The sequence below is a fragment of the Chinchilla lanigera genome, unplaced genomic scaffold (genome assembly GCF_000276665.1).
Source record: "Chinchilla lanigera isolate Chin_1 unplaced genomic scaffold, ChiLan1.0 scaffold00061, whole genome shotgun sequence".
Classification (NCBI taxonomy): Eukaryota; Metazoa; Chordata; class Mammalia; order Rodentia; family Chinchillidae; genus Chinchilla; species Chinchilla lanigera.
The window spans coordinates 6,088,476-6,098,519 of NW_004955462.1; the positions used below are offsets into that span (position 1 = coordinate 6,088,476).

The 10,044-nt window shown below is 41.4% G+C and overlaps 1 long non-coding RNA gene across 1 annotated transcript in view; it reads right to left on the reverse strand.

Moving 5' to 3' along the window:
• Positions 1-445: 445 nt before the first annotated feature.
• The window catches only part of LOC106150048, a 61,965-nt gene continuing 52,366 nt past the window's right edge, over positions 446-10,044 (reverse strand). The window contains exons 4-5 of the long non-coding RNA XR_001236610.1: positions 2,746-2,845; positions 446-860 (exon numbers count right to left, since the gene is read on the reverse strand). This is a non-coding gene — a long non-coding RNA (uncharacterized LOC106150048). The remainder of the gene's footprint in view (positions 861-2,745; positions 2,846-10,044) is intronic.

Sequence of the window (10,044 nt, forward strand, 5' to 3'; positions counted from 1 at the left end):
GGGCGGCACGCCCAGGCCGCCTCCGCGGGTTCCCGGTAGGCGTGCGGCTCCGGCGACGGCTTTGGCGAACGGCTCCGACTCAGGCCCGGGATGCGCGGGACGCGCCGAGCAGCAGAGAGGAGGGCCGGGCGCGGCCCTGGGCCTAAACACGCGAGACAAGTGAGGCGGGGTTCGAAGCGAAGCGGAGAGGAGGATACGCGCGCCCCCGCGGACCGCGCCGCCCCGCCCCTAGCCCCGCCCCAACCCGGTTTCCCTCTGCCCCGGAGGCTCCGCCCTTCCCTATGCCCCGGAAGCAGATCCGGCCGGGTGCGTAGGACTGTCTTCCTGCTCTTCGTCGCTCTCCCGGATGAGACGAGTACTTGGTGCCCCTACGCCGCAGCCGGTACCAGAGTCGTGGTAGGGAGTCCCGGACTGGCGCGATGAGGCGGAGTGACTTTGTGTTGACGTTGTTTGCGTGTGTAAGGACTTCCGCGTCGAAGTTTGCTGTGGCCCGGACTGTGACCTCGTCCCAAGCCTGGAGTAAGCCTTGGAGACCCCGGGCATTTTAATGTCGAATTAACTGCCGAGAGTTTTGTGTTCCGGGGGATGGGAATAATGTGAAGGAGAATCCTGTCTTTGCCCTTTGATGTCTTCGCGGCTGTCTCCCGGTCCTCTTCCAGCCCGCCGCTTCCTGTGCTGGGACGAGTGTAAAGTGACCAGAACAACCGCTCATCCTTTTCCCAAGTAGTGACGGAATCATGAGGCGAGGCGTGTGTGCAAGGTGAAAGTGGCCCACGCAGAACTTTTGCATCTTCCTGCCTCAGTCTCCCAGAGCGGTGTGGGATGAAAGGCGTGCTCGACTGCACCTGGTTTCTCTCCTCCTAAGACCTCAAACCATAGCGTTAATATAAATGTCATAATTTGGGGGTTGTACTGGGGATTGAACCTCGGTGCACACTACCAATGAGCTACATCCCCAACCCTTTTAATTTGAGATAAGATCGCAGTAAATTGCCCATGAGGCTTTGAAGTTTTGATCTTCCTGCCTCAGCCTCTTGAAGAGCTGGAATTACAAGAGTGTGCCACCACCACCCCCGTCCTGAATTTTACAAATTTTATTTTATTTTGTTTTATTTTATTTTTGGTACCAGGAATCAAACTCAGGACGTTGCGCTTGCCGAACAAGGCACTGTACCGCAGAGCTATAGCCCCAGCGGTTTTATAAGTTTTAGCTATCTAATATGCCTGAGTGGGTATATCACACACATGGTTAATAATTGGGTGCCTACTCTTACACAGTGCCCCAAATTACAAAGCGGAAGTTAGAAGAGACAATGTGGAAATCCCTCTCTTAATTCTCTGCCACTTTACCCACATATTGTACCCCAGCAAATCTGAACATACACAATCCCTGGCTTGCAAATATGCCCCAATTCACACTTTGCTGGATATCAAAAATGTTAGTACAGCCTTAATTATTGTCTTGTTGCTATGTACCCACTCTCTCCAGGGCTGCAGTTCTTTTACATTTCTTCTTTCGTCCGGTCAGTGTCATCACTTTGTAGCCATGTATTTCCCAAGGACATCTGCCACATCCAAATGTCATCACTTCAATTCAGAACTTGAAGCATTTTAAAATATGAACTAATAAATGTATAAACATTACCCACAATGAAGAGATAACACATGTTAAAAAAAAAGACTAGAAATGGAGAATTAAATACTTATGAAGGCTCTGGCAAGATGTCTACACATTGCTAATGCTAGATAAATATCAATTCCCTTCTGTTTTAGTATCTGGATGTCGCCGGGTGTGGTGGTGCATGCCTGTAATCCCAATGGGAGGAGGCAGGATTACTGCAAGTTCAAGGCCTACCTGGGCTACATAGTGAGTTCAGGGGCAGCCTGAATTATACAGTGAGACCCTGTCTCAAAAACCAAAAGAAAAAGTATCTGGATGTCTCAGAACATAAAAAAAGAGCTGGAAATTGGGCTCAGTACACAGGCACTGGGCTCAATCCTCATTACCAAAAAAATACAAAGAGGAGAAAGAGAAACAGGAAAGCATGTAAAGAACAGCACAACTCTCTGCACGCACTGGCTCAGCCAGGTCATTGGGCATTGTTACCAAATAGTTGCTCATGGAGGTGGGGAAGGCGTGTCTGGGGGTCACCCTTGGATAGTACAGCCTCTGGTCTGCAGTGATTATTCCATCCCCCTTTGTCTAGCTCCATGTGCTTTTTGACATTCCAGCCATAATCTTAGGAACACACCTCTTTTGACTTACTCAGAAGTATGACTTTGGTTACAGGCCTGAAAGAGGAAAGATAAGCACTAAGACCCCCATAGTAATTTATCTGGGTGCCAATCCTCCCACTTGAATACACACATACACTCATGCACTTCAGACCCCAGGCAGAAATGCTGTGGGCCTGAAACTGTCACTTTAAGAAAAATTATAGAAGGCTTTGGGTATAGCTCAGCTGACATGGTGCCTGCCTGGCAAGCACAAAGTCTTGAGTTCAATTCCTGGTTCCAAAGACAAAGGCACTAACCACCACCTAGCAGAGATGATGTGATCCAAAATGAAAGATGTTCGTTTTTGAACCACCTGTTAAGTGCCATGCACTAGACTGGTTTTTGAGTTGCGGTTTTTGTTATTGTTTGTTCTCATTTTTTTGTACATCTAAGCCTATTCTATTATCCCACAGACACTAATGCTGTTAGGTAAATCTGCCAAGGTCAAAATACTAATAAATGACTTACCTAGAACTTGAACTGGGTTTTGAAATAGGTAAGAATTTGAACTGGGTTTGGATTCCAGAGTTCCCATTCGGCTGCATCCACCCCTACCTTCTATCCACACCTATAAACAGATGAGAAAAATCTACAACTTTCATGAGTCAAAGAGACTAGTTTTTTTTTTTCTTTTTTCTCTTCTGAGGGAAACTAGGAGCTCACTGCTTAGGAAGCAATCTATATTCTGAATGGAAGGATAAAGGAGTGAGAGGAGCCATGTTATTTCTGAGAGGTTCAGCCTTGACCAGAGTAAGAAATAGGCAGCAACATCACTTCTCAGCCTTTCGGCTAAGATCAAGTGTAGAAGACAGGCAGCAGGGGTGAGGAGCAGCATTAGGTAGAAGTAACAAGTGCATCTAATTACAGCATTGCCAACATTATCACTTGGGAATCAGTGCAGGTGCAGTCCCCTCAATAGCAGATGGGCATAATGCACAGTGGGGAAGGATCAGTATTGCCACAAGGCCCTGTCTTCAAGATGGGGGAAAAAAGTATTCTAGATCTATTCACACCCACCTGCTTTTGAGCAGAAAAATATCTTGGGTAATATTTTCTTTCCTGCATCTTTCTCCATAATCACAATTCCAGAATTTGGTCATTGTAAAGAAGTAAATATATAGAAGATGGTGGACTAGCAAAGACACTTGCAGTGGGGCTGCAGTAGTGGTCTTTAACAAAATCTTCTGTGGACTCACATCTTTAAATTATATCAGTATTAACATTCATTATTTATAAGACCTACTTAAAAAAAACAAACTGATAATGGGCTACCTTAATTGAATCAGGTAAAGCATAATTACAACCTTACATAATTACAACCTTACACACCCATCAACATGTACTATGAATCAATCATTTGCACAACTCCTGAATTCCCCTACATACTGCCCCCTAGAACATAGGAAACACTGAGCCCACAACCAGGGTCTTTGATCAAAGAAGGAAGGAGCATGCACAGTGCAGGGGGCAGGGGTGAGGGGCTGCTCAAGGTACAGCTTCCCTTTGCTTATTACCTTGGTAGACAGTATCCTGTATCAGTTATCAGATGTTTCTAAAGCAGTTATGAAATATCAAGACCTTCCATCTGTTGTACAACTGATGCTCTTCTCTCATGCTTTTGCTTTCCAATGACCTCTTAGCTGTGTCGCTATATAAGGCCACCTTTTGGTACTTGACGAGAAGCCGACCAGAATGTAACCAGCTATAGAGGAGATACTTACTTTGATAGCCACTTCAATTTGACCAGTGTGGGCAGTTCATTTATGGATCAAACATGCCTTTAGGGCATGCTTAGCCAGGGGACACAAACATGGGTAAGGTGTATTTCTTGCCCTTGAGAAACTCATAAGCCAGTAAGGTAAACAGTTAAAAGAACAAGGTAAAACATGTCCAGCAGTGCTTGCAACCAACTACTGGTACAATCTGAAAAGAAATGCCAGCCTGCTACCTATGCATAACTACATTTATCCCCTATGGATACAAACTAGATTCTACTCTGTGCAATTTATTCCTGTGAAGTAACAAAATCTCCAGAGATTCTGTCAGAATAAAAATTCCCACAAGAAAATACAACAAGAATAGCTAGATTTAAATAATAACATCAAGTCTTTTGGATCAGGAACATTGTGTTGAAAAGGATTCTGAGGTCATGTTCTGGGTCAGAAGGGAAGAATGCTGCCCTGAGGGAAGGTGGGGAAGATGGCACTTATTCTACATACTTTCTATCCATGACCAAAGCAGGGAAATCCATTGTGGATAGTCGGGAAAAGGCCCCCTTGAAACTGGGTTATCTACTTCAAACTAAATAGTTTAAGAAGCCCAGTTTCTTTCTTCCCAAACTCTTCCTTCTTCAGTAGTCCATGCTAATTAAAAATGGAAATGATAAATGTATATGTGTTCCTGAGATCCACAGTATACTTTTAATGAATTCTGACATCTAACAGGAAGGATCAGGCATAGACCCAAAGTGAAAGAAGCTTCTTTGTGCCCATCCACTGTGCTCTCTCTCATCTTCCTCAGCTATGAGGCTCTCCATTTTGTAAGGAGTAGCATTTGGCCCAGCTCAAAGACAGCTGGCCACCTACGTCTGCCCATTGAAATGTGATTGAAAGCCTCCAGGAAAGCCCTCTGAGGAGGCTTCATCTTTTCTGCTTCTTGGTATGTAAAGGACCAGATGGCTGGCATTCTATTATCTACCTTGATGACCTTGAAGATGGAACCCACAGACTAAGATACTACATTTTTGAAACATAAACTGTGTTGCATAAACCATTGATGTGTTAAATTTCCAATTTCTATGCAGCCAAATCTTATCTTGATCTGGGCAAGATTTCATATTACTTTTTTACTTAGCTTTATGTATTCACATTGACAGCTCTTATTGATAGGGCCTCCAGATAATAGGGACATTGACCAATAGCTATAGGGCAGTCATACTTGGCTTGCCATACTAGTATTATAGGCGGCCAAGTTAGAAATTAATATACAGTCAGAAAGGGACGTGGGTCTCAAGGAAGTCGGCAGAAAAAATAAAGACATCAGAATTGTTACTGCTGTCTAGGAGTAGAGGCCAGAGATGCTGCTAACCACCTGCAGTGCACAGGGCAGCCCTCACAACAAGGGACTGTGCCACCCAAAATGGCAGGAGTGCCAGAACTGAGAACCCCTGTCCTAAAGTGTCTAGTTACATACTTCACATGTATCATTTATACTTTATTTCAGAGTGTACATGCCCTAATACTTGGCATAGCATCTGAAGGAAAATGGTAGAAACAGCATTATCTAAAGAATTTATCTCTTGTAGCTTCTCACTGAGAACTATTTAAAAAGAAAAAGTAACACTTTTTTCCTAAGAAATAAAGATTGTTAATTTCAAAACACTTCTTAAAATTAACTTCACATAGACAAACTTTTTTATGAGAAGGTTTTTTTGTTTCATTTTTGTTTTGGGGGGTTTTTATTTTTTTGAGGCAAGGTCTTGCTATGTAGTTCAGGCTAGCTTTGAATTCATTATGTAGCCCAGGCTGGCCTTAAACTCCAAATCGATCCTTCTGCCTCAGCCTCCTGACAGGCATGTGTCACCATCCCCACCTCAGATGGGCTTTTTAAACAATCCTTCTGGTTCCAGTTTATTTCACATCACTCTACAAATGCATATGTTAGTGTCTTGGTTACTCTTCTTTCGTTGCTGAGACAAAATACCTGACACCCAGAATTAAGGGAGGAAAGGTTTATTTAGCTTACAGTTTGTGCAGGTTTCAGTCCATATTTGGCTGACTCCAAGGCAGAGAGGAACATGGCAGAGGGCAACAGTTCACAGTGGCAGAAAACAGCAAAGCAGCAAGAGCACAAAGGGAGGAGGGGTGGCAAACACCTTCTTTCCCTCGCTTACATTGTATGCAAACTATCTGCCCCAGGGCGGGTGTAGCACTCACACCCATAATTCCAATGTTGGACCATAAATCAACCAAATCTAGAAGCCCACCCATGACTGCATGAGGCTTTGGGGAGACATCCAGAACCAACCCATAGCAGTTAGTCTGGAAATCTGCCTAGTTGCAGATATGCAGGACTATAACAGATTTTTCTCCTTTAAACTAATAGAGAATAAATCCTTTATGAGCTTAGAAGGCAAGAGCCTTTGAGAACACTGCTGAGATGATGTGCCACCACAGAAAATGCCACTGGACTTACTCCAGAGCAGAGGCAGTGATACTTTCTTCATATTAGCTCTCATTCAATATTTTGTTACTATCTTCCCCTTTTAATGGGATAGGAGAGATTTTTGATAATTTTTCATACTTCTATAACAATGAGATCATAGCTCTGTAAAAAAATTTAAGAGCCTCAATATTTTTCTGTACTATCATAAATTTTTCTCATACCAGTGAAGGATTTTTAAAAACTATTTATGATGACTAGGAATTAAATCATTTAGTCATAATTAATTTAATCATTCTCCACTTAATGCATTTTCATTTGTTTCTTTTTCAGTATAAGAAAAAACATTAATAAGCACTTTTATATGCTGATCTTTACATTTGCTTATTTTCATAAAAGGAATTAATAGAATTGAAATTTCTGAGTTATTTTGACCAGAAAGAAATAATTTTAAATCTCTTCATAAATGTTAACATATTTTAGAATGTTTATGCCATCTACCACATATAATTGATTCTTTACTGATACTCCAACTTGGAAAATTTTTGGCCATACTATGAGCTATAAGTGGATGAGTGTCCATTGTTCCTGACAGCATTCTTACATCCCTGTATCACAGCACTCAACATGTCTGTCTTTTTTACCTGCATTTCTCCAAGTAAGTTCTCAAGGAAAATGACAGATATTGTATTCCATAGCAGAACTTGTCCCAGTACTAAGATGGTAATACCTAAAGGCATCTAGACACTTTCTAGACTAATCTTCAGAAGTAGTAATTGTCACAATTTCAGTTTCCCAGTGGTGGACTGAGCACACTTTTGCATACCTCACCTAGGAAAGCAGCATACAAGTGGGGGCTTGCATTAATTTAAACCTAACTCTGATAAATATTTAGCATGTTGTCATTTTCCTAAGCTCCAAAGTGCTCTTAATACTCCTGTGGGTTTTTGGGGGAGGTTTTCGGGGTTTTTTTGTTTTTTGTTTTTTTGAGACAGGGTCTCGCTATGTTGTTGAGGTTGGCTTTGAACTAGCTATGTAACCCAGGCTGACCTTGAACTCACAGCAATCCTGCCTCCACCTCCTGAGTGCTGGAATTATAAGCATGTGCCACCATGCCTGGCTATATTCTTGTATTTTATAGAGGAAAAACAAAAGAGAGAGAAAAATAGTTATTTTAATCTAGTATAGCCAATGTAGCTACAACAGTACCTTGATTTAGTGTATTTGTTTTATGTGTTTTATATGTTTTTTGGCCTGTTAGTCTGGCTGTTAATCTGTGTTTATGATAATTAACTTGGTAAAGACTTATAAAATAAATAAATGTGATGTTAGCCAAAAAAGTTTTAAAATGAGGGTAGAGGGGAAAGGGAAAAAAGAACTAAGATGTATTATGTGTATGTACCAATACTCCCAATGAATGTAATCATAATATACTGAAAACATGCACTAATAAAACTTTTTTTTTTTTTTTTTTTTTTATTTTTCTCCGGTACCGGGAACCGAACTCACGACCTTGCGCTTGCTAGGCAGGCGCTTTTGCCACTGAGCTAAATCCCCAGCCCCTTAATAAAACTTTTTTAAAGTAGTCTTGTATTTTGCTAGTGCAACAGATGAATTTACCTGCACAGTTTCCTATGGTACAGTATTACGATGCCCCTTGCTCAAGAACCTGAGAAACGTTACAAACCTCATAGAGACTTCTTCCTTAGTTATCATACTTTTTCATTTCCTAGAGATTTTACCTTAGCAAAGTATAAGAAGCTAAGTTTTAATGAATGTTGAATAGTCACTATGATAAATGCCAAGAAAAACAATGAATGATTCAAAGAAGGAAGGGACAGTCCTTATCTTCTGCCACCATTGCACCTCCACTTTCACATTTTTAACATTAGCCCCAAGGACTTGGGGTCTTTTTGGAAAATGAGACTAGTGCCATGACATCTGAATAGCTCTTCTTGCTGTGGTACTGGGCAAGAAGGAGGCCAGTCAAGGCCGGCACTCTCCCTTACTAGTGTGACTGGAGGACAGACAGCCCTCCTCTGCCTGGTGTCACAACTCCAGACCTAATAGGGAACCCAAAATTCTCAGTTGATCATCTTTTGGGGGAATGTAAAGCCTTAAAATCTCATCTCATCATCGATAAGTAAAACTGGAAATAAGCATGTCACTGTTCTCCAATAGCATAATAACAGCTGGTGTACCTGGTTAGCCAGCTAGGTCAACTCCCAAGGCACTAAAGCAAGGGAAGGACACAGGATAGCATCTTCAGTAAGCTCTGGAGCTAGAGAGAAAGGGGAATGAGAATACAGGGCCGTACTGAAAGGGAGGTTCAGGCCAAGAGCCACTATGGACAGTCTAGAGCACTCAGGAAAACAGGGCACCAAGTATCTAGAGAAACAGGTGAATACAGTAAAATCCGTGTAGGGAAGAATCCCAAACACACCCCCACTGCCTTCACCTCTTGCCAAAGTATATAGTTCATTGCCTTGCCTGGGAAGTTTCTGTGTATAGTGACAGGATCAGCACTCTATTACCTGTCTTCTGAACCCAAAAGTGTGTATCATAGTAATGCAAATGGAGTAGAAAAGGAAAAGGCCTTCTCAGGAGGTCAAAATATTTCCATCCTTCTAACAGTTGTGTCCACTCAAAAATGGTATTACTGATTTTAAAAAACTTGAACATTAATTATATATGTTAGTTGGGCAAAATATGCTAAATATTGTCACTTAATTTTTAACAGTGAAAACTGAATGCAAATCCCCACACATGATGACTACTCAAATAAATTCTGCTCCATGGAATGGAATTTATTATAAAAATAAGGACCTGCATCTACATTTATTGTTTAAAGAAAGCATGAAATATTGTTGAGTCAAGGCAGATTCCAAAGTTGAATACATCATCTGACCTGTTTATGAAAAGCTATATCTATATGAATATATATGCAAAGAGATGCTTTTAGGAATATTTTACAAATAGGCTGTTAGCAGCGGTTATCTACAAAATACATAACTTACTTGATTTTATTTTCCTCAGTCCTTTTTTCTAATTTAAATCCATAACTTTTCCAAAAGCAGCAATGCATTTCTTCCCTCCAAAAAAGAATAGCCTGGCTAAATCATTTTATGTCAAATGCTTTCACTCTGACAATCTAGGCCATTGTAGTTTGCTAAAACAAGATGGATTATAGACTAAATTCCATGCCTGTGATAAAATCTAAGCAGGAGCGCACTTCATCCATGAATCTAAGACTAGAAGACAAGTAGAACAATGGTTCTGATGCAGAAAAAATAGGAACTGGAATTTTGGCATTCTGTGCAAAGTGCTAAATAAACAGGTAAAATGTCTTGCCTTTGAGCACTTACTTTACTTAACTTACTTTGAAAGTATATTAGTTATGCTGTCATTTGGGTAAGATACCTTCTGTCCCATTGCTTAGACTCTGTCCTCTTGAAGGTCCTGCCACTTCACACCCCTTTCTTCCCATTCCCTTTGCTATACTCTCAATAACTGAAAGTGAGCAAACTGTATGTGCAGTTTACCTGTGTCTTTTTTTTTTTTTTTTTTTTTTTTGGTTTTTCTCCGGTACCGGGAACCGAACCCACG